The sequence below is a fragment of the Canis lupus genome, chromosome 1, assembly GCF_011100685.1.
Source record: "Canis lupus familiaris isolate Mischka breed German Shepherd chromosome 1, alternate assembly UU_Cfam_GSD_1.0, whole genome shotgun sequence".
NCBI classification, from domain to species: domain Eukaryota; kingdom Metazoa; phylum Chordata; class Mammalia; order Carnivora; family Canidae; genus Canis; species Canis lupus.
The window spans coordinates 19,650,059-19,676,019 of NC_049222.1; the positions used below are offsets into that span (position 1 = coordinate 19,650,059).

At 37.7% G+C, this 25,961-nt stretch overlaps 1 long non-coding RNA gene across 1 annotated transcript; it reads left to right on the forward strand.

Moving 5' to 3' along the window:
• The first annotated feature begins 4,860 nt into the window (after positions 1–4,860).
• On the forward strand, positions 4,861–25,456 carry LOC119870639. The gene is made up of 5 exons (XR_005353036.1): positions 4,861–4,986; positions 7,704–7,817; positions 21,026–21,145; positions 21,941–22,165; positions 24,175–25,456. It is a non-coding gene; the product is annotated as an uncharacterized LOC119870639 (long non-coding RNA).
• The last annotated feature ends 505 nt before the right edge of the window (positions 25,457–25,961 follow it).

The following is a 25,961-nucleotide window of genomic DNA, read 5'->3' on the forward strand; positions in this document are numbered from 1 at the left end:
AGCCAATTTTCCCAACACCATTGTTGAATAATTCATTCCTTCCTCTTTGGTTTGTGAAGGCCCATATTTTTTGAGTTACCAAAGACAGGAAACGCACAATGACATTATGCAACAAAAATAACCTGCTTTCAGTGCTTGAATACATGACTGGCTAAGCACATGGTTACTTATACACCTACACTCTATGTGGAGGCAGAGCATCTCGCTGTAGGGCAAGTGATTGGATTGTCCATTTTTAACAGAACGTTCTAATTTGCTGAACCACACAAGTCTTTAATTTTTCAGTTCAGTTCAGTTCAATTCAACTGACTTAATTTTAACCAGTGTTTATTAAATGCTTATTATATGCATTCACCGTAGTATGTGAATTATGGTTGATCCAGTTTTGGATTTCAACCCAGCCCATGAGCAACTTGTTTAATAACACGGGCAAGCACCAAATAAAATTCCCAAAACAATTCTGGAAGAAAAGAAGGAGGCTTTGCTGAAGTAATTTTAAATGACAACCATCAGAGTTTGAACTGATATGCTTTTGGGGCTGCAGGGTGCCTTCATGTTCTCATCTCAAAAGCTGACAATAACAAATTGTCCAAGTCGTTTGGATTATGCCATGGGAGCAGACTGAAAGCTCATAAGCACACGATTGAGCAAAATAAATAAATAAAACAACATATGTAAGTCAAGGAGACACATTCCTTTCCCAGTATAAAAACATAGGAAGACAAAGATGCCTGCCATTCTCGGATAACTACCCATAGTTCATCAAGTACAGAGGAGAAGGCGGAAACAACATTCTTATCACAGACGCCATATGAATATCTAAAATAATCATGTCCACAAATATTCTATTTTACTTGTATTTCTATTGCTTATCTTTTCTTTTCATCATGTTAGTATTCATTTTTTCCTAGGATGATATAAAAACAACCTGATGAGATTATATATTTCACTGGTTCCTATTAGAGAAAACAAAATTATTCATATGATCCCATTAGCGTATGACAGAAAACTGCTGACAGAATGGAAATGTACCAAAGATGTGTTCCTTGTGTTTGTAGTTACACTGCCATTTTTCTTTATTACTCCTGACATGTTGCCTATCACATCAGGCACAGTATGGGAAGCGAGGGAGTGCTGTTGGAAAACTTCACTCCTCCAGGGAGTTCAGAAGCACCTGCTAATTGCCCAGCACCCCTTTGCATTGCTCACTACCTCTTGGAATCTCCACAGGGCAAGATTTCCCACAATCTACATGACGGTCTTTTTTTGTGTGTTTTATTTTTTGCTTTTTTTCAGTTTACTCAACATCATCATTGTCTTTAAACTTGGTTTGAAGAGATTTTTCTTTTTTTTACACAGTGTATTTTTATTTCCTAATATTCAGCATGGCTGCAATTTTACATTTATTTGTGTGAAAAGTGAATCGACTTTATAAATTCACTACGGAGAAATTAGTGTACTTTCACACCAAGGTATTTCTAGTACTTAAAACAGTGTATATAACGGAAACTCAATGAGTATTTATTGACTGAATGTTGAATGAACCAATTATAGGGAAGACATTTTGCTGGATATGAAGAGAGACACAAAGATGTGTGACATATTGTTTCTATTCTCAAAGTACTTACAGTAGAACTGGGAGCCATGACAGACACAAAATTAAATAGGAAGACAAGCCAATAATACAAGAGATGTCTTTCAAAAGCATACAAAGTATCCAATTAAAGGTACCACAGTCTGTCCTTGTGTCAGAGACAGTGTTTACCAAATGAAACACTCCTACTCATTTCTCAGCCTCCCTTGCAGTTACCGGCCAAGCCACTAGTGCTAGCTCCATTCTCTAAAATGTGAGTGTAGTTTTGTGTGTATCATCCAGGTGGAGGCTGTTAATTACCAGTGTGCCTCCTCCAACACGCTCTTCCTCTGCTGGGGCAAATTTAGAGACGCCCTGTTCCTAACAACCTAGCTAGGAGATGAAAACAGCCTGGATCTCTGAGTCACCACTTGGAGGAGCGGTGCCCTGTACACTCACTCAACCCACCTCAGACTATGATGTGAGCTAGAGATCAACCTTTTTTTTTTTTTTTTTAAGATTTTATTTATTTATTCATGAGAGACATAGAGAGAGAAAGAGAGGCAGAGACACAGGCAGAGGGAGAAGCAGGCTCCATGCAGGGAGCCCGATGCGGGACTCGATTCCAGGTCTCCAGGATCACACCCTGGGCCCAAAGTAGATGCTCAACCCCTGAGCCACCCAGGCGTCCCATTTTTTTTTTTTTCTTCAAGTCATTGATTTGTTGGTGTGAAATATCTTCATGCGCTATTACCACAGTTTTAGGAAGTTGGAATCACAGATCCATGGTTCTTTGGTGAGGTCTTTGAAATGCAGGAACACTGAGAACTTCAGAACCACAAATGCACTGGTGTGGGAGGAGGAGACAGTGGGAACAGTCCCCAAAGGAAATAATCCTCAGGATAGACACATTTTATTTGGGATGCAAGATGCTAGATTCAGAAGTAGAAACCTCTCCATGTCCTGGGAGAAGGAAAATACCCTGGCAATCAGAGCCTTTACTTTATCAGGCAATCAATTCTTCTTCTTCTTCTTCTTCTTCTTCTTCTTCTTCTTCTTCTTCTTCTTCTTCTTCTTCTTCTTCTTCTTCTTCTTCTTCTTCTTCTTCTTTTACAAGACAGAAGCTGCAAGGTACATATTCCTGTTCTACAGGATCAAGGGTGGACATACAGAACCTCTTAAAAAATTCACAGCAAGTTTTCTCAGCTTTCACAAAGTGATTTCAATCACATGGACAGAGAAAAACATACCAACTCAAAACAGTAACAAAAGCCTTTGAAGTCAGCTAAAAATATTGTGATTGCTTTTGTTTAGGAATGGAAAATTAAAGAATTGAATATTAGGCTCTTAGCTGAGGGGAAACAAACAAGAAGAAATAGCAAAACAGAATATTAAGAGGGAGGAGTGGAATTCAGCAACTTTTCATAATACTTGTAGAAATTGTTCAAGTTTTCTAAGGCTTTCTACAGAAACCACCCCATTTGAATTATGTGGGAACTTTTAGTCTAATGGGTGTCCTCTCTGGATGTTGGCACCACCCCAACTCCACTCACCAGAGACCTTAGTTTTCCTTTTTATAATTTTGTTTCTTGTGAATTTCAAGGTTTAGTGGAGAAGGGAAAATATCTACATTTCCTTTGTGGGAGGATTTCTAAGATAAAATACTAACATTCTGGATCATGCCCCACTCTGCTGTGCGTGTGTGTATGTGTGTGTGTGTAGATCGGTGACAGCTAAAAAACTAGAACTAGAATTTAGGAATTTCTCCCAAAACTGCTACACTGTTACTATTCAGTCCCATCCAGGCTGCCCCCTGAACTTTAAGTGACAGTCTGATTAGGTCTTAGATCATGGATAACTAGTGTGATACTTGGCAAAGCATTTTAGCAGCAGAATAATTTTAGGTCACATGAGGCCTGGGGAGCTCCAGCTTAACTTGATCCATCGCAGCAGAGAAACAACAAAAGACTTTTAGGTATGTGGTGGCCTAAGTCCCACCAAAGAGTACTATTCAGCACTCCGGGTCAACTCAATATTCAATTATATCAGTTAAGCAGGGAATAATCTAATACTGGCTTTGTGTAAATACTCTTTCTATATTGAACCCTACATGCCATACATTTGCCAGAAAGGAAATTTTGAGTTTAATGATGTTTAAGAGTTCCTTAATAGAAGCACCACCTATTCCTTGACCTGCTTTTTAAGACATAGACGCAGTCTCAGCTCTGACAGTCTCTAAGGGAGGAGATGAGAATGGTGGCTCTGCCACTGTGTGCTCGTGATGGGGACGCGTCTCATCAGCCTGTGTACCGTGGGCCCTGCTGTCACTCATTCCAGAGTGTGCACACCCCTCTCCCCATGAGGAGCCTTTCGTGGCTCCCTTCCTGCACATTGGCCCCCATGTCCCTCGTGGGGGAGAGGAACACAACTCCCCAGGGATGTCCCCGTTTCCTGTCCCTTTCAGTCAACCTCTACTTACTCCTCACCTCCAATCTCTGAGATGCTTGATGGGGACTTAAAAGTCTTGTTATTCCAAGACCAGCAACACCTTATCACTCTGGAAGAATATTGCTGCAAAGCCTTGTTTTGAATGGTTGTGTTCCGTCAGATTGATTGGAAGTTTCTGGCTGGAATGTTTAATTATCACCTAATGAAGACAGACTTGCGTTAGACTCTTTTTTGCATGCCATGAGGTTTGCCAGCAGCGGGGTAAGTATGGCTTGATTGACAGCTGTCAGTGGCCCAGATGGAAATGACAAATAATATGACAGGAAGCGATCAAAGTTTTCACCTCAATGCTGACCTATGCCAGTATTCCTCTCTCTACTCCAGCATTTTAGGGCACATGCCATGGCCACGGGGTGCACTGACATGGTCATTAGAAGGCTGTGTTCTGGGCAACCCCTGTAGAGACCTGTCAAGCTATTCATCCTAATTTACGTGTTGCACCGTCTGGGTTGCATGGACCACTCCACTGAATGATCCACTGGTTGGAAACTGCAGATTCTACTCAGAAGGCCTGCGTCGCTGCCCACGTAAGCCACACCTAGTGTACTGAAAATAATGTTGCATCTTTATGAGATCAACACAGAAGAAGTTAGAAGTAATAGCTCTGTAGGCTTTTATTTTAAAATCTGGTGTGCAAGGTTTGCTGGTGTTTTCACAGGCCCTGGGAGGGACAAGGAGTTGCTAATTCTGATTTTTGTTCTATTCCATTCATCCTGATTGGTACCCTAAACAAAATTTTTTTTTTGAAACATCACAGCTTTTGTCACATTAATCACCTACTCAGAGGACCCTGGAAGACTGCCCATTGCTGACCATGGTAGTCCAAACTCAACTTGGATTCAAGGCTGTGTAGGCAACATTATCAATCTGCCTGTCCGGTCACATCACCTCCTGTTCCCTGAAAGGTATTCCACTTTGACAAACTGTCTCCTCCCTATCCTCCGGAAGGCATCTTTCTTCACTTTATTTCCAACCTTGACTTGGCCTTTCTTCCATTTCCTGCCTTGGTGAGTGGAAGTCTTCTAAGTATACTCACTAGACTTCTTGCGTTAATTGGAGTTTGGCATTCTCTGGGGCTACAGATTTTTCTGGAACTCAAAAGAACAAAGGTTTATTCCCTGTACCTCAAGCAACCCAGATGAGGAGAGAGGAAGGATGTAGCATGCTTCTTGATCCCCATGGCCGCTCTCACTCTTCTACCCTTGCAGAAAATTTCCATCTGTTTGGATACTTACAGCATCCATCCAGACTACCTTCTACACCATAGCCTATTGTCTCTCTCATCTGTTCAGTCCTCACTTCCCTGTCCCCTAAACCACAATTGTGTTCTCTGATCTGTGATTTTAATTTCTGCTATGATTAATGTCATAAGAGACATCGTCAATGTATGTTCAGGGAATCCATGTAATCTCCCTTCTACTCTCTTTATTTCCCTTGGAATTGTTAGCTCCAATGACCTTTATAGCATTTCTGGTGCAGTATCATATGTTTCTGTCCACCCTCAGCATTATTGCATCTTTGAAACCTCTGATTATCTCTGTCCTCCCAACTGCCTTCTACCACCATTAGATTTGTTCATTGGCCTCAGTGAGTCCTCCAGACTTGAGACCCTTTAATTTTTACTTGTGTATCCAGCTCCGATCTCAATGATACATCATTTTGATTGTTCACTGGCTGATCACCCCTACTCCCTTTGCTCTTCCATCTTTCAGTACATCTACCCTCTAAGACACAGCTTCCTGACAGTCCAACCATGTGTTTCCTCTGTTTTTAGAGATGAACTTCTGAGCTGCTGAAGGAAAAGAAAATGTGGTCAAATAATGCTTCATAACTTGAAACAGGAACATTGTGGTCATGTCCTAAGAATGTTTCCTTCTAGAATCTTTAACAGGAAGTTCCAATGTGGTGTAAAAAAATGAACACAACTAAGAACCTGGAGGTTCTGTCTTTAATATTAAAGTAACCTTACTCGATATTTCAGAGACCTTCCTTCCTCTTTTCTCCCTTTCCTCCTTCCTTATTTCTTTCCTTCCTTCCTTTTTTCATCCATACTCCCCTTTTCCCTTTGTCTTTTCTTTTTCTTTCATGAACATTGATAAGGCATCTACATTATTTGTGTTTCTGGGGACACAAACAAGTGGGACATAGGTCCTTCCTCAGGGAGTTCATAGGACAGCAGTCAAGGAAATCATCTACTCTGGTGTGATGCAGTAGGTACAGCTGTAGTGCTCTCAACAGTGGAGTGGTAAAAGAGAGGAAGATGAGAGAGGGAAGAAGATGATTCTGATCCACATCCAATTCATCTTCTCAGATTTAGGGAATTGATCTGTACAGATAGACTAACCACATCTCAAGGTCAAGCCACCAAATGAATTTTCATATTCTGAGTTATTTATAGTAAAAAAAAAGTATAAACTTACATCTTTTCTTTGTGTCGTGCAGGCCTCACTGAAGGATCCCACCTCTGACTCTTCATTCAGTCACCCTCCCTAGAGCTAGGCCCTCACAGCAGTTCATCAATGTACAGATCCCTCTGGAACATGCTGTCTGGTATGGTAGCCACCCGGCACATGTAGCTATTTAATTTTGAATCTAAATTAATTAAACAATATTAAGATTTAATTCCATGACTGCACAAGCCACATGCCAAGTGCTCAATAGCCCCATGAGCCTAGAGGCTACCATATTGGACATAGTTATACAGATCACTGTCATCATTGCAGAAAGTTCTATTGGACTACACTAATCTGAAGGATGCTTCTTTCATGATTCTTTTTTCTTTCCATCAGATCTAACTGTGCAAGCCAGGCTAGACTCAGCCCATGAGTCAGGGCCTGCCCTGCCTTATGCTTAGCCTTTTGCCCACCTCCATGTCAGAGAGCAATATGGATGGAGGAGAATGTCCTGGAGATACCTTATGTCATTCAGTTTCATAACTGTGGCATTAGGCAGGTCCATCTTACGGGAAATAATGCCAATAGCAGTTATTTACTGTATTTTTATTCTATGCCAGACACTGTACTATTTTTTATATATTATCTCATTTAATCCTCATAACAATTGTTGAAGTCAGGCACAATCGGTCCTTCATATAGACGAGGAAACCAAAGTCTAGAAGAGTTAATTAACTTGCCAAAGATCACACAGCTAATAAGTGGCAGAACTTAACTCACTTACATCTAACTCCAAAGCTCCTGTATCTGTGGTGCTAACACACAGTACCTGCAAGCAGGTTATAACAGAACTGGCTGAGGAGATCCCAAACTGGCAGTTCCTGGGCTTTATCACAGACTCACAGACAACCTGGGAAAGTCTAATGAGTGCTTTGTATAGAGAGTATAGACAACCCCAGGCATGCCCCCTCCTCTCCAGAAAGACCCTGCATTTGGTCCGTTTTTCTGTTCTTTGCTGTCCATACCACTTGCAAATGCCCAGAGCCAGGCAGAGTCATCACCTACTGCCTGAGGCACTGGGATGAGACTGAAATACTACCCTCAACTCTCCATCACTGGAGTAACTGCTTTGGTTTTCTCAGGTGATACTTAGCACTGGACTACCTCTTTTCCTTGTTCTTTCTACTCATTTATTATTTGGGTGGCATATCTTTCTGTTCTATCACCAGGTCCTGAGCTTCTAGTGAGGACAGACACCATGACTCAGTCCTCTTGGCACCAGCCCTCCCTGACCCTCTCCCATCTACATACTTATTAATGTCCAGTGTAGTCTTCTGCATAAGGTGAGAGCTCAAAATAATTTTGTTAAATGGAGATAAAGGGGAACAACTAAGCATTGTTTTAGGTGCTATTGATCCAAAGTAAGGGCAATAGCATCTAAGAGAAGAAAAAGAGCAATATGATTAATAAGCCATGAAAGTTTCTGAGGAGGAAGAGAAAATTTGGTACCAAGTAGTGCAGTTTTAGAACCCATTGCATGGAAACAATAACTTCAATGGATGTGTTCTTTATTGTTGTATGAACTAAAAGGACTTTACTACACTATTATTTAACATTTAGCATTTTTTTCCTGTTGTAATTTGAATTAACAGTGGCAGATTTTGAGACTCTTCTATTTCATCCTATTTATATAATAGATTCATGTCACAAAATGTACTGCATCCCATTTCCACTTTAATCTGTGAGAGGTAATTTAAGACCATATAGTCCAATGGCTACAAATATAATTGCAGTTTCAAAATCTGCTGAGGTCATTAGTGGAGGACATATTCCATATTAAAATGATGCTTTAAACTTATTTTGCTATTCATTACTAGCATGGTAGCTAGTTCATTTCTATGAACCTATGTAATAAAAAGAAAGTCTGCAGTTTGAGCTGGTACTTAAAGGTGAAAGTGAATCAGCTTTTTAACTCAAATCTTAACTGGACTTTTAATTTATAAAATGAAAGGCAAAGTGGATACATCAAGCATTATAGTTAGAAACTCCATTAAATGTCTCTCAAAACTAAGTTCAAGGAAGGGGAAAAGCATAAGGAAATAAATAATAAAATGAATAAACTTGATTACATATAGATTTATATATGTATATCAATATATCTCCAAGAAATTGAGAAAGTATATATTTTTTCTGAGTACACATGGAACATTTACAAAAACAGGCTATAATTCAGGCCTCCAAAGAAGTCTAAATTTAGGATTGGTGACATTAGCAACATGGTGGCATAAGATATTTCTCCCTTTAATCCCCTTTTAAGTCAATGAATTAGACACCTCTATGTGAACAAAGTGCCTTGGTGGGTCTTTGGGGTCTTAGAACTTCACTCCAGCAGACACAAGAGAAGTCTCATTCACCAGTGTAGCTGGTAAAGAGGTCTTGGTTTGAAACATTATGTGGGGGATACCTGGGTATCTCAGTGGTTGAGCATCTACCTTTGGCTCAGTTCATGATCCCAGAGTCCAGGGATCGAGTCCTGCTTTGGGCTCCCTGCAGGAAGCCTGCTTCTCCCTCTGCCAATGTCTCTGCCTCTCTCTGTGTGTCTCTCATGAATAAATAAATAAAAATCTTAAAAAAAAAACATGTAGAGGGAAATTTTTATGTATATAAATTTATATCTTTAAATCAATAGCACCCAGTGTAAAAATTCAGGTCTGCGCACAGCATTGATCTCCATGATCCTGCCCCCCATTTTCCACCATAAGCCTACTATCTCCTAACATACTGATAATTCACCTATTTATTATGTCTATTAATTATGATATGTCTTCCCCAATTAGGATATAAGTTGCAGAAGGGCAGTGCTTTCTGTTTTTTTATTCATTGATGTACTGCCAACTATTAAAATGGTACCTGGCACATAGGAAGCACTCATTAAAATATGTTGAATGAATGGATGAATGAAGAAAGGTTTTTTTTTTTTAAATATAAAAAATATAAGTAAGGGTGATTGCATTGATATTAAAGACATCTGTTCAACCCTATGGAAAAGTCAACAGACTGATGATAAGTTGGGAAATTATATGTGTAACATTTAAACCAGACAAAGAACAAATATTTAGATTATACAGAGAGTTGCTGAAAAACAATGAGAATAAGCCAGGAATCCAAATAGAATAATGTGTAGTCTGAAAAATGCAACTAACACAAAAAAATAAAATGGAAAAAAAATGGATAACACTAAGTGTCAGTGGGATACAAACACCTTTATTCAGTGCTGATGGAATATAGACTAATCTGCTATTCTGGACAGCAAAGTAGTAGTATTTTTCATTATGAATTCATTATGAATGCACATATCAATTTCACTCCTGGCTCTCAATCTCAAAGAAATTCCTATATAAGGGCCCATGAATGAAAGTGTTCATCAAAACATTCTTTGTCATGCTGAGGCCCCTGAGTGGTGCATCGTTAAGACTTTGACTCTTAGTTTGGGCTCAGGTCCTGATCTCATGGTAGTAAGATTGAGCCCTGAGACTGGATCAGCACTCAGCATGAAGTCTGCTTAGGACTCTTTCTCCCTCCCATGCTGAACCTGCCCCTTGTGCATGCTGTCTCTTTCTCTCACTCTAATAAAAAATCTTGTGAAAAAAAAAGAAAGAAACATCCTTAGTCATGCCATGATAGGGAAAATGTCTGATGACCACCACACAGGGAGTGACTGGGGAATATATGGCACATGCATACCAAGAGCTAGATATATACGTGGCAACATGGATAGATTTTTAAAATGTAGTGCTGAGTGTGGGGGAAAAAAGTAAGAAAGAGAATAAGATCTAGAACAATATAACTTTTTTTGTAAGTTCAAAATACAAGGACAAAATAATAATATATGTTATACATAAAGATATATAAAGGAAAGAATGCCATTTGGCAGGGGTTTAGATGATAGGAATATATAAAAGGGCTATAAGGAAATAAATAAATAAATAAGACAAAATAAATGCTTTGTACAATGATTCTATGCTATGAACTGAAAAATAGAATAAACCGAACCTTCCAAAACTAAGACTCAACTGAAAATTTAAAAAAATTCAAAATAAATGAATAAATAAAAAAAATAAAATAAAACAGTTGTCCAGGATAATTTTTAGGTTTCTTTACATAACCCAGAATTTTTAGTAAATGATTATTCTCCTTAAATGCTAACCTTATAGAATTCACCTTAGAATTTCATATAGAATTAGCCTTAAATGATTTGTAAATAGTTTATAAATGTTTTACAAATTCATTTTAGTGTGCATAGTGTACTTTCAGTCAACATATACTTTACATTCTAACCATTTTGTTTAATGTCTGCCTTTGATCATCATCTTTCCTATAAAGCTTTCTCTAGTTGTCCTGAGTGAAATGTTCCTTCCCTTTTTACCCTCTGCAAAACTTTCTTTCTAATAAAACTTATAGTTGACAATGAAAATATAGTCTTCAGGGAAGCCGAACCCCTATGTTGCATCAGAGAGGTTTGTAGGGTATAGAATAGAAACATCAAGTCCTTCACAGTATTGAGTTTGTCAGGGACAAAGATGTTTGGGGCTTGGATGCTAAAATGGTACCCATCAACCAATTCCTACTTTTCACAGAGTATATTTCTAAGGGAAACTGAAAAGGAGCATCCATGAATATTAATATTCCAATGAGAGAAGACTATTAGAATGAGAGAAGAATATTAGAATGCTCTAAAATGAAAAGCTAAATTATAAGCAAAATTCATGAAGAAAGGTGCAAACTTACTTACTCATATGAATTTTAAAAATTACAATGGTTTCTCCCTAATACACCATGATTAAATAGTCACACTTTGTTGAAAGTGAAATACTTGCATTTCAAATAATTTAATTTAATACTTGCAGTATGAATATATGTTAGTATATGCAAGATTTTTTTTAAGCCTAAATGGGATCATAGAATATGATCACTACTTGTTTTGCTCACTACCCAGTGAAGTAGGACTTTTTTTGTAATTTTGCCCAAAGGAAGAAAAAAATGGATATTTGATGATTTTCCAGATTACCTTTTCATGTTAAATTTCTGAGATAAAGGGTTAGTAAGTAAACTAGATGCAAAGGTCGCATTCATAATTACCCTTTTGAACAGATGTTCTCTGTCTGTTGAGGCTGGCAAAGATCTGAGCTTGTGGTTTTCTGCATGAGTTCTCTGAGCTCCAGAGAGGCGGAAGGTGGGGTTTTGAGAGGGTGAAAGGAAAAGCAAAAGCAGAAGTCAAACTGTTTTCTTGCCTCCACTCCTCTGTAGGAAACTCTTTTCTCTTCAGGCCAACTCCTATGGTAGGGACAGCTTTTCATTTTGTACTTATTTGTATTTATGGTTATGTGGTCCTCTACACTTTATAATGCTCTTAAAGCTCTTTCAAATTCAATATCTCATTTGATCCTGACAACCACCCTGTGAGATAAGTAGAACTCTATTTTCACTTTACTGATGAAGTAACCAAGGCTTAGAGAAGATAAAACTAGAACTCAAACAGTTTTGTTAACTTTGAATATAGCGTTCTTTCTTTGAACCAAGATAAGTATTAGGTTCCCTTCACCCCATAGCTTTCTCATCCCATGATTCTCTCATCCAATGCCAACATCACCATGATCAAAAATGGGTTTAACATTTACTTTAAAATTCAACATCACCGTGCATCTCATACAAAGTTATTATTTTAAAAAAGAGAGAGAAAAAAATAAAAAAATAAAACAGAGAGAGAGAGAGAATAACAAAAACAACAAAAAAAGCAGTGGGACAGTTAGAAACCCTAAAATTTGTAATTTGAGAAGACATTCCCTAAATAAAGGAAGACTCAAAACTGCATATTGAAAGAAGACATCATATTTCTGGGATATCCAGCACCAAGATATATGCTATTCAAATTAGTGGATATTAAATTTAAAAAAAATCATTTGGACATCTAGGAACCACTGTTTACACAAATAAAGTAAAACCAAATATGAATTAAAAGTTATTTACAAAGGAAAGAAATCACATTTTCATTAGATAATTTTGATGGTTGTTGGTAGAAGAGCATGGAGTAACATATTTTCCTTTAGAGACTAAAGTTTAAAAAGGAGCTAAGGATTTTATACCCAGCTAAAACAACTTCCAAATATTACAAACTTATGAATATGCAAGGAAGAATTAAAGGAATATTCTTCCCATGAATACTTCTTAACAATTCATTTGTAAACATGCAAGGAATATTCTTCCCATGAACACTTTATTTATAAACGTGCTTTACTTAAGCAAAATGACCAGAAAGACACCAACCAAAAAAATAAAAAATGAATCACCCCTATGCTGTGTAGTTAAATATACTATTTAAAGCCAAGAGATTTAGAAAGGCTAAAAATAAAAAGGTAAACAAAGATATATCAGACAATGAAAACATAAATGAGGCAGAGGTTATAATCTTGTTTCTTGATAAGGCAGAGATCAGGTCAAGCATTATGAGTGACAAGTTTAAAAGATAAAGGCTAAATTGTAGTGAAGATAAAAGTTATTAATATAGTATCAACCAATGACTCATTGACAACTTTCATACATCAAAACTTTTGGAGATTCAAGGAGAAATACATAAAGCTACACAAAGATTACTCCCAAAATGTAAACTATAGGGCAGCCCGGGTGGCTCAGCGGTTTAGAGAACACTTCAGCCCAGGTGTGATCCTGGAGTCCCAGGATCGAGTCCCATGTCAGACTCCCTGCTTGGAGCCTGCTTCTCCCTCTGCCTGTGTCTCTGCCTCTCTCTCTTTCTCTGTGTGTGTCTCTCATGAATAAATAAAATCTTAAAAAAGAAAAAGAAAAAGAAATTGATTATTAGGGGTTCCTGGCTGGTTCAGTTGGTAGAGCATATGACTCTTGATCTCTGGGTCATGAGTTTAAGCCCCACAGTTGGTGTAGAGATTACTTTAAAAAGTTAAAAAAATGAAAAAAAGAATTTATTATAATCCATTTTTATAGAGTTAGGAAAAAGATTCATGTTTTAGAGCTAGGAAGAAAATTCCTATCTCCACAAATATATAAAAACATTGAAAAATTTATCACCTATTCACAATGAAAGTACTCAATAAGGTAGGAATGGGTGACTATTTCCTTAAAGACAGGTGATAGGTAGCTTCTTAATAGATAGCTTCTTAATTAATGGATAGTTAGCTTCTTAATTAGTGGAGAAACACCAAAAGCTTTTCTATTAAATCCAAGAACAAGTAAAGGATGTCCATTATAATAATTATTATTTAATAATGTATTAGAATTACATGCAATTATATAAAAGAACACTAAAGGCAAAAGAATTGGTAAATAAGAAGTAATTACTATCTTTTTATTTTTTTATTTTTATTTATTTATTTTTTTGCAAATGGTTACAAATCTGGAGAAACCAAAGGTCAATAGGAAAATAAGCATTATAAACATGTTATAAAACAAACCTTAAAAAGAATAGCTATTATGAATATTTTCTGGATACTACCAAAAGAAACTATAAGAGTTTTTTTGGTTTTGCTTTTGTTTTTTTTTAGAGAGAGAGAGTGGGCAGAGGAGGGGGCAGGAGAGGAGCAAAGGGAGAAGGAGAAAGAGAATCCTAAGCAGACTCCCTACTCAAAACAGAGTAAACACAGGCCTCAGTCTCACAATCCTGAGTTTATTACCTGAGCTAAAATCAAGAGTTGGATACTTAACCAACTGAGCTACCCAGGCACCTAAAACCACCTTTTTTCTTATATCAAAAGATTCAGTATTGCAAAGATAAATTTAATTTAATATCAAGAAAAATACCATAATTTCCTTTTCTTCAGCAAGACAAGTTGGTTTTTAGGTTTATTTGAAAGGAAAAAAGAAGCAAAAATAGCCAGTATAATTTTGAAAAAGAACAATGAGGTAGCACATGATATTTGCCCACTCAGTAGAAGAATATATTAAAACTCTCTATAAGTAAAATAATATGATGTTAGCACAAGAATAGACAGACCAATGGGACAGACAGAAAGCCCAGAAATCAATTATCTTTGGATATTCGAATGCTTTGAGATAACTAGATGGCTGGATGGTGAAAGATAAAATTGAAACTTGCTCTTACACTCTCACCAAGATAAATCCCAAATGGATCCCATATTTAGATAGTAAAAAGTGAAAATATACAACTACTAGAATAAAACAGGAATTATGGTTTCTATAATATAGGAGAGAGAAAACTTTCCTAATTATGCCTAAAAATCCAGAATAATTGTATTGCTTTAAAACCCCCCACACTTTCTAATAAAAAGTTGTATCGGGGTATAATTAACATACACCATTGTATTGGTGTCAGGTGTACAACATAAGGATTTGATATTTTCTTTTTTTTTTTTGGATTTTATATTTTCATACACTGCAAAACCATCACTATAATAAGCCTAGTAAACATCCATCACCACGCATAGTTCATAGTTATGCATAGTTCATATTTATGGAATTTTTTTCTTGTGATGAGAATTTAAAGATCTCTCTTAGCAACTTTCAAATATATAATAGAATATTATTAACTTTAGTTGTACATTACATCCTCATTACTGACTTATTTTATAACTAGAAGGTCTGTAGGTTTCGACGATCTTTACCTATTTTGCCCAGCCCTACACTTCCCATCCCCAGCTTCCCTTCCTCTGGCAACCTGTAGTCTGTTCTCTCTCTATGAGCTTGGAAAAACCCACATTTTCACAGCAAAATTATCATAACTAAAATAAAGAGACAACAAACAAATGGAGAAAACCATTTGCAACTGACATCACAAAGGGATAATGTCCCTTACATTTATACAGTTTCTTAAATTAGAGAAGAAAAAAACCAAGAACCCTAGCAAAATGAACTAAAGAAATGAAGAGACTGTTCAAAGAAAAAGGTGCAGTGACTCTTGAACTTGTGAAAAGGTAGCCAATCTCCCTTCCTCATAATAAGGGAAATGCAAAATAAAATTACATCAAAATATTATTTCTCATATCTCAAATTGACAAAATTCCAAAAGTTTGACAACACACTCTATTGGGAAGGCAATTGGGGGGACGGGATTAAAAAAATGGTACTAGCTCTGAAAAGGAATTGGCAATGTCTTGCAAAATTGCACACATATAACTTCGACCTCCAAACCTCACGTTTAGAAATCTATCCCAGAGGTACATTAGCAAAAATTGAAGAGATGTATGCTATAGACTACGAATTCCAGAATTATTTGCAGTAATAAAAGACAGAAATCAACACAAATGTCCATCAGTAGGGACCAGGTTGAGTAAAACATGACGCATCCTTGCAGTAGGGTACCATGCGGACCAAAAAAGGAATGAGGAATATTTGTAAATATTGATATATTGTGAATTATTTGAAAAATGGAAGAATGAGTAATTTTTCAAAAAGTTACCAAAAAAGAGGAGTCATAGAAACTTGACTTATCTGAATATACATTTTTTTTTTCTGTAGTTTTAACTTTAGAAACTTGTAAATATTTTCTCTAAGTATAAAACAAAATTTAGGGGCAGCTCGGGTAGCTCAGTGGTTTAGCGCCGTCTTCAGTTCAGGGTGTGATCCTGGAGACCTCTGCCTGTGTTTCTGCCTCTCTCTCTGTGTGTCTCTCATGAATAAATAAATAAAATCTTTAAAAAAAATTTAAAAATTTTTAAAGATTTTATTTAAGGACACCAGAGTGGCCTAGTGGTTGAGCATCTGCCTTTGGCTCAGGTGATGATCCCGGGGTCCTGGGATTGAGTCCACGTCGGGCTCCCCCATGAACCTGCTTCTCTCTCTGCCTGTGTCTCTGCCTCTCTTTCTGTATCTCTCATGAATAAATAAATTAAAAATCTTAAAAAAAAACATTTTATTTATTCATGAGAGAGAGAGAGCACAGAAGCAAGGGGAGGGGAAGAGGAAGAGGGAAAAGCAGGCTCCCCATGGAACAGGGATCCTGAAGACAACAACACAGGGCTTGATTCCATCCAGTACCCTGGGATCATGACCGGATCGGAAGGCAGATGCTTAACCAACTGAGCCACCTAGGTGCCCCAAAACAAAATTTAAATTTTTTTTAAGATGTGGTATATCTACACAATGAAATATTACTCAGCCATCAGAAAGGATGAATCCCTATCATTTACAAGATTTAAATTTTAAAAGCAGTCACTAAAACATCAGAAGGAAGGTGAACCAAATGAACCGTATTTTATTCCGGAAGCAATGTGCCCTGATAGAAGCAATTCTTTCTCAGCTTTGTTCGTAGATAGCAATAGCTAATGAGGTGTATTTGCAAGTCATTCAGTGAGGCTTCTGAAATATCTCTTTAAAAGATCCAGTTTAGCTCTGAGAATTTTTTTTTTCCCTTGCCCTTTGCCTTCTTCCCTCCTAGAGTGTCAGCATGATGGCTGGATCTCTAATAGCCATATTGCAACTTTAGAATGAAGTTATTCTTCATTCTTCCACAAGTTATTGATGGAGGGAAAGTAAGAAGGAGTTTGGATGCTTTGTAAATTTCTGGTTTCACTATCCTAACCCTGGATTACCAAGCTTTGGAATGATTTTATATGAGAAAACAAACTTTTGATTCCTTAAGCCACTGTAATTAGGTCTCTATTGCCAGCCTTTGAAGGCAATTCCTAATCAATACAGTGTTCTACCCATTTTTTAGCAGTCTGGAGGGATGGCGAGGGTAGGAGTTTTTAGGTGATGCAAAAGTTGTCCTTGTTAAAATAGCTGAGCTGTGCTTTCTCAGAGATATTGTTTTTTATTAGGGTTTTTGCTACATGGTTGGCAGGTGTGGACCATGACCATTAGGGTGTAGCTTGCTCTTCCGATTCCTTGGGTAGCCCTGAGCCTTACTTCCACCAGAGAGTCAAACCCATCTCATCTTTTCCTATTTCTTCCCAAAGACCATTTCCACAGGTCAGAAGAATGAAAGATGCAGATACTGATTCAAGTTGCTTCTCTCCAGAATGGGGGGATATTAGAGATTTGTGGACTCACCTGTACATTCTCTAGAGGGTGAGAGCAGAGCCAGGAGCTGACCATGCCTGGTCTCTGTTTCACTCCAGATGCTTCTGCTTTCTACTGTGGCAACTGGTCTTTGACACTTATTTCATTACACCTTTTACTTCTATGAATAATCATGTCCTCATATATTGAAGAGAGAGGTTTTCCAATACCGTTTTAATTATTTAATGTAATATTTTTTTTTAAAGATCAATATTGCCTTTATTTTGATTTAGTGTAGAGACACAGGTTAATCTGTAGTACTGGAAAAGTCTAATTTTTAGTGTCTTTTCCACTAGTGTGTCCCCCAAGTCAGAAATCCCATGGAGTTCTTAAACAGGAATGATCAGATGTGGTGCTACAGCTATCATGGCTGTTTATAGCCGGTGTCTCTCTTGAGTGGACATTTCCCTGCTATCCTGATCCTTAGATATTTAGAATATCACACCTGTTGTTTTATAAAGAAGGATACCCATAGAGATTGTCAAAGTATGTGTGAGAAAGGATAATTATTTAGGGGAATCAAGGGATAAAGTCAAGCAAATTCATGTCTTTGCTGCAGGATTTTTTATCGACTTTAATATGCTAATGTTTTTTCTGGAAGCTCCAAGTGAATGGCTTAGTGCGTGACAAGAACTTCACAAATTTATTCAAACTCTGAGCTTCTTTAACTGGAGCATCTCTTGGGACTAGTATTCTGAAATAAACTCTGGGAAACACTTCCTTAAACATTTAAATTTTTCAATGAATTTTGAAGAATGAAGAAAATATGGCAATTATTGTTCAGCAGTACAAATGCTAGGCACAATATTTAGCTGTGATTTTCCTTCTTTTGTGTATCTTCAATTTTTTTCTCCTAGAAGGAACTTTTATTTATATGCAGATTTAGTTTTCAAAATATTCTTTAATATTCAGGAAGACATTGTTTAGTAGGAGAATCTATGCTTTTTTTCCTGACCCTCAAGTTTGAAGAGAGCCTTTGTATTTGAACTAGGGCTAAATGTATTTTATAAATAAACACAGGCACAAATCAAAGACCTTTCCATCATCTCTGTATATGTCAATCATAAAGATATTGTGAGCTTTGTGTAGAAAGTGAGCATTATATTGATGAAATAATGTTCCTTTTGGAAAATCTGTAAAAATATAATATCAAGAAGGCAGAAGGGAGGATCCGAGCCCTCTTTAAATGTGGTTGGATTTGTCCCAGTACCAAATATCTAAATAAGTGCCCCAAAGTTTAATTTATCGTCAACATTTTCATGACTAGAATTTTTACTTTCATTTCTTTGTGTTAAAATAATCACAACTGTGGACACTTTTCAAAGCCTTCTAATTTCAGATACTTTGAAGTTTATATTCTGATTTTTATCCCCTTAGAGGTTTTTTTATTTTTTATTTTTTAAGATTTATTTATTTATTTGAGAGAGGGAGAGAGTGCAGGACGTGAGGGGAGAGGGTGTAGAGGGAGAGAGTTTTAAGCAGACTCTGCACCGGAGGCAGAGCCCAGTGTAGGGCCCAATTCCATGACCCTGAGATCAGGACCTGAGCTTTCACCAAGAGTCAGACCCTTAACCAACTGCACCACCCAGGAGCCCCTACCCTTAGGTTTTAAATCCTTTCCCTCAACCTGAAATTCATGTATAAACTAACATCCCATTTTCTGTGTTTTGCTTTCATCCTATTTTTTTGGTTGGCCATTCCCATCGTGTCAGGGGCAAGACTTTAATTGTTTGGATTTGAATATTCTCTTATTCATTTCAGTTTTAGCAACAGCAGTTTTTGCTGTTTTGTTTGTTTCCCAGGGCTTGCCTTCAGTTTCAGGCTCATGGTGACCCAACAATGTAAGCTACAAAGACACAAATGGGATAAACATCCCTGACTGGCCCCCTCCTGGGCAGAGGCCAGGTTCACCAACTCTGCATGGGCCTTCCCATGAAGCAAATGGGCATTTTACAAGTTGGAGATTTATAATAATTAGATTTATAAATTAAATAAACACCAGATTATAAACAATGACAATTTCTTGGTGGGTGTACTGATAAGCCTTTTGTTATCATGGTTTTTACATTTTATCCCCAGAACTTATTTTATAGCTGGAAGTTTTTATCTTTTGACCACCTTCAACCATTATTCCCACTCCCCTCCATTTTTTTTTTTTTAAAGTTTGTGCTTTTCCATGTTTTGTAAAATTTTGTAAATATTCTTTCATCAGAAAAAAGTCAGTAAATGTCTTCGGCCTTTATGAGGATGGCACAGCAAGCTTTCTTACCTTTGGAAGGCAGAGGACATGTCTTTTTCCTCTCTCTCAACACCTTCCTTGCTGTGTTTCCTGCAGTCTTCCTGTGTTGGCAACATCTCATTTAAATTACATGCAGTTATTTCTTTTTTAAAAAAATATTTTTAATTAATTTATTTATTCACGAGAGACACAGAGAGAGAGGAAGAGACATAAGCAGAGGGAGAAGCAGGCTCCATGCAAGGAGCCCAATGTGGGACTCGATCTCAGGATCCCAGGATCTCAACCTGAGCCAAAGGCAGGCACTCAACCACTGAGCCACCCAGGTGCCCTCACATCCAGTTATTTCTTATCAAGAACCAACAAGATATTATTGGTTCTTTAGGTGGATTGGATGGTGTAGTAGTGCCCAAAATATTCTCCACATCCAAGGTATTTATAACACCCTAGGGGAGACATACATGAAATCACTATAGAATATTACACAACAATATAAACATGGACAGGAATGTGTGGTCAATGCTGTAATTGCCTAGGCATTCAGAGAACATGATCAATCCCCTCTCCCAGTGTGTTTTTAGAACTTTCTTGATAATAGAAATTGGGTTGCTCCTTAAACATACAGAATCCTGGGCCCCTGCTCTAAATGTATTCATTCAGAATCTCTAGAGAAGAAGCCTGGGAGCCTGTCCCTTCCCGATGATTCCTATTATCACAGATGTTTGGGGAAACATGAGCTAGAATGACTGGGGAAGGTTTCAGAGTTGCCGGAACACGAGAAAAACATTAAGGGATGGGCCAAAATTAGGCAGAAAAGTCAGAGGGCGAGAGTTCCAGGGAAGGCTTCTTGTAAGAAACAGAATGTGAATTTAAGTACATATATCAGCAGGAAAAGGGAAATTTGTATAACCGAATGAGTCCCTGGGCCACTTGGTCAATGGATTTTATAGAGATACAGATTTTAGGGGGGAATAAAAGTAATGTGGCCTTAAGTGAAATTCTCTCTCTCTCTCTCTCAGGCTTGCTCTCTCTCTCCCTCCCTCTGTCTTTCAGAGTAGAGTAGAGCGTGCATGCCATGGTCTAACCTGAAGACCTTTTGAAGATTTATATTTAAACTTGCTACCCAGACTTTGAAATGAATACTGGAGCCAGGAGGGTATCATGTTAAATTCATTTGCAGAACCATGAGAAGCTATCACATACTTTTATCCATTTACATTAAATCCGAACCATCCATCCTCATACAATTTTTCTCTGCCTTCCCTATAGGATTAATATAAATTACGGGAGATAATTTGCAAAGAAGGCTATTTAAAATTGCGGCAGAGCAGTTCATTTGTTGCGATAATTCACTTTGGTGTAAAATTCAATTATTACTGACAAATAAAGGTTAGTAACTTAATCATTATAAAGAACAGACGTCTGGGTGAGGAACGAGTAAATTAGGGGATTCCCAAGCCTTTTAATCTCCAACTCCCCCCCGCCCCATGATTCTAGAGGATTTTTAAACCTCGTAAAAGCTTTTCTTTTTTTTCTTTTTTAATTCTCTTCCTTATCCTTGGACAGAATCTCTCCCATCCGTTTATATTCAAAGTAATAAATGTGTAAATACATGCCATTCATTTGTATACTTGCAGAACTCTGAAGCATTTTTTAATCCAGCCTAACTATTCAGAAAATTTGGTCTTGATTTTTCCCCTTCTGTCTCAGACCAAAGAGAACCCAGCCCGTTTGTTGGAGGCCCTGACATCTGCTGATTTGTCAGTTTTGTTTAGTTAAAGTGGATTCACGTTTGTGAGGAAGGGGGCCGTTCAGAGGAGCCAGTGTTGAAGCAAATGAGTTCGACTTTTTCCAGTATGAACTCCCTGGTTTTGCATTAATTGCAATAGGCTTTGTGAGTGCAGGAGCCACTGTGCGCCGGGATTTGGTGCACCGGGGAGATTTCATAAACCCAGATGAATCCCAACAGGGAGGGTGGGTGTTAACAGAGGCTGCCGGCCAGGATGGTGCAGGCTTGGGCCCAACGAGGCAGCCCTCTCCTGCCCATTTGTCCTGCACTGGGGTCCAGTTCTGATGAGCCAGCGGAAATTCTAAAGAGCTGGAATTTGTCCTCCTCATTATACTTTCCCACTTTGGGTAGTTAGTATGCATTTAATTCATTCATATTTGTATTGGAATCCACAGCTCTATCCAGACCCCAAAGGAGTGCTACTAAACAGTTTTCACAGCTCAGCACTTTTTTCCACTAAGGAAGAAAGCTGGACAACCAGTTTATAAATGCTGACAGAAATACACAGTAATTTAGAGAGCTTCCACACACAGTCTCCAAGATTAACTGCCCTACATCTCCTATTATTGTTTCAACTCATCCTTCTGAAATGGTTTTCCACGTAAAGAAAAGCTATAAAGGTATGGTGAGCAATGAATTATTTGCAAGCAGAATAAGGATGGTGATAAACCTTTTAAAACTTGTATCTATAGAGCGGGCACTTCAGAAAGTAAATAGGTATAATAACACATCTATGGGGTTCCCCTTCTCTTCCCATCTTTACGTGTATTTCTTTTCAAAGCGAAGAAAGCCTGACTAGGTAGCTGGCCTTTAAGCCGTCAATTAATTGAACAAAGATTTTAAAATTGTTCAATTGGTTTCATAAGGAAGTGTACAATGAAATAATAAAGTAAAACAAATGATATAAAGCAGAGCCACTAATTAGCTCTACATGATTGATATAGCTTTGGACCAGGCATTTGATCTCAAACAAAATGCAGTTCCTTGTTAAGAGGATTTTTAATTGATGTGCAGAGAGGTATTAGATGATGTTGGAAAATAATTACTCCAAAGCTATTCATGCATTTGGCTGAACATAACAAATGAAGTTTGGGCACTGGATCTGGCGAAGTGGACACGTGCTAATTAATAATGAGGAGAACAAGCATCTTCCAGGCATTTTAACCCAGTATTTGCTAGGAGATTGCTGAGCAATTATATGCCATAATGAGGTTGTCATATAAACAAGATTAACATTACTCAGATGTCAGATGAGATTTCAAATTCATGCAACCCATATGTATTTTCCGGTTGTTATAGATTGTAACGGGGAGCTAACCAATCAAGGTTGTTGCTCAAAGTTCAGGTATGATTAAGGAAACATCATAATGAGATAGCAAATCTTTTCTCTCTTCTGATGGACAAATTAAGACTGTCCTCTCAGAATAAATAAGCAGATTCACTTGAGCTCTTGTCAAAGCATCAATACATTAAAAAAAAAAAAGAACTTTTCTCAAAGATATGAATATTGACTAGGGTAAATATGCTCTTCATCTCTAAAAACTTGATGAGCATATGCACCGAGTTACACATAATTTGTTAAATCTTACAAGAACATTAAATTAGCATTTGGTTGGGCTCGGCCAAATTCTTTGCTCAGAAAAATGTGTGCATGTTGACATGAAATTAGAGGGACTTATGGGTGAATATCTGAAGCCAGAATTTGTCTTTCTTTGTTTTATAGAATGCTATTTTCCACCCCCTAACCCCCCCCCCCCCGCACACAAATGGTAGAAGATAAAGCTAACTTAGGATATGTCTTCATAGTCAAAATGTAGCACTGATTCCAGGACTTTGATAACAGATACAATCCATTTACAATGGCAAGAAGGAAACCTTGAGTGTAGTATGAGCTAAAAGTACTGAATAATAGCTTCACAGCTCAACTCACTTTTGTAGTATGTTAAGCTTGGTTCAAGGGACCAATTTAATATCTGCCTTTTATTTTAATTAGTTAATTAATTAATTTATGTTTGAATATAGCTGACACACAATGTCGCATTAATTTCAGGTGCGTTACTTTGATGATTTGACAAATTTATACCTTATGAGTAGCTGCCTTTTTAAAAGGTTCATTTTACTCAGTGATTCTCCACAAACTCTTAAAGTACTGAAAGTTTGAAGTGTTCCCCTTCAATAGTGGTATCCATGAATTAGAAACTTTCTAAGGTCTGGCCAGACATTGTGTGTGAGTTTATATGTAGACTGAGCATGTTTGTGTGAGTTGTGCGCTGGGGATGCGTGTATAGAGTGGGAGAGGGATCAGAGGAGGAGCAGGGAGGAATTCCAGACTACTAATTACTCTCTTAGTTTCTTCCTGAAGCTTCACTGCTCACCCTAGTTCCTACACAATTGTCTTTACCTCTTCATAAATATGTGTGTGTGTGCACATGTGTGTTTCTTTGCAAAGGCTCCTTGTCTGAAAAAAAAAAAAAGATTTTAAGCCACTCTCCTCTGTGCTTATCCTTTCTTAAGATTATCCTTGATTATCTTGATTATTGACACGTGTTTCTTTGCTAATCAATATTTGATTTTTAACCCCTAATAAATTAATTTTTAACACCTAGAAAATTAATACATTTTCTAACAGGAAGCCTTACACGACCGAGCAGTGGTTCCTGCAGGATGCTCAGGACCCTGATCATGTGTCACTGCAATCTTGATCCCTGTTTTTGTGAGTAAATGCCGCCCAAATGCAGAGACCAGAAGACAAAAGCCCTTAGCCCAGCGGTCTCTGTGCTCCTGGGACCATAGAGCCGATATCAACAGGGTACATTAACACCTGATGGGAAGTTGCACTCTTGTCTGAATGGGCTCTGATGTAGACCACATCACTGTGGCTGGCAGGATTGGTAGGACTTGGATGGATGGATGGGAAGGTGAAGGAATTCTGGTGGGGAAAAGGGGTGCTTCTTCCCTGAAATAAATGAAGGAAACTTTTATAATGAAGAAATTAATTAAGAACTGCCTTGTTGCCCAGTTCTGCGGAGACAGCAATAGGAGTGAAGGAGTGGAATGTGAAACCCGAGGGGTAAGCAAGCTGGACTCCAACCAAAGGAGAGTCATTGGTTTTGATCTGTGGACTTGGATATATCTAAGTAGAGCTTGAGAAGTCCCCCTTTTCTTGGGGTAAGCACTGAACCATCTGAATAAATGCTGCAGAGCAAAAATGGACAAAGAAAAAAGCCCCTGGAATCTAAATGAAAGTCTAAGTGAAAGTGGGTCTATCTTAAATATGACCGTGGATTGTATCATAGAACCGACTAGAAGAAATGCTGTGGACATTTAAAGACTCTTCTGTATCTGAAGTCTGAGTAATTACACAGATTATTATCCTGTATAATGTTAAGTGAAGGAAGAGTTATTGACAATGTAATTACAAATTACGACCATGTTAAATAATATGAATAGAAATGAGACTAGAAAGCAATAAACCACAATGCCAATATCGGTTTTGTTAGAGTGGTGAGATTATGGGTCATTTACCCCTTCTTTTCCAAATTGCCTATAAATTTTTTAAAATTATTTTTATAATGAACACATTTTTTTTAAAAAAAGAATTCACTACACTAACTCATGCCAGAGCAAAAGTGAGCGGGCTTCTAGCAGAGTGGCTGGTAACTCTCATTGTTCTGCTAACTGCAAGCTGACTGATTGTGTTCTATGGTCTCAAAGAATGTCAAGAGTTATCATCCTCACCTTTGAGAGCAGTTCCTTTCACTGCAGTTGTTGGACGAGAAGTGCACTGATGCGTTTCTACATCTCCACACAGAGCACGGGAGCTTAACTGGCAACCAATACCTTTGGAAGACCTGGTCTTGACAGCACTGGGCAGCCCTTTGAAATGTGCCGAAGATTTAAAGAAAATTGTTAGCAGGTGAGTATCTTTCCTTTGTTCAGGGAACATCACAAGGCTAAGCATCCTTCCTTTGTATGAGAAAGCACTACGAAAATGAAGTTTCTCTCTATAGTTTATTTTACATCAGATTTTAAACTGCGACAGAGTCAGTGGCTTTCAAAGTCCCATCCTGAACCACCAGCAGCAGCATCCCCTTGGAACTTGTTAGAAATGCAGAATCTCAGACTCAATGAATCTGAAATTCTGGGAGTGGGACTCAACAATCTGCTTTGATAAGACATCCAAGGGATTCTGGATTCTGGATTCTGCTTGCTAAAATTTGACAACCATTGACATAACTAGAATGGCAAAGAGGGTGACTTTTGAATCAGCTGTAGATTTAAATCCTGGCTCTATCACTAGTTGGGTGTACTTGAGTGAAAGATGGAAGTAAATGGGAGGAAGATATGGAATTTCAAGAATATCCATGGGCCTCATCTTTGAATAGGAAAAGCCCAAGTAAAGAATTTGAATTATTT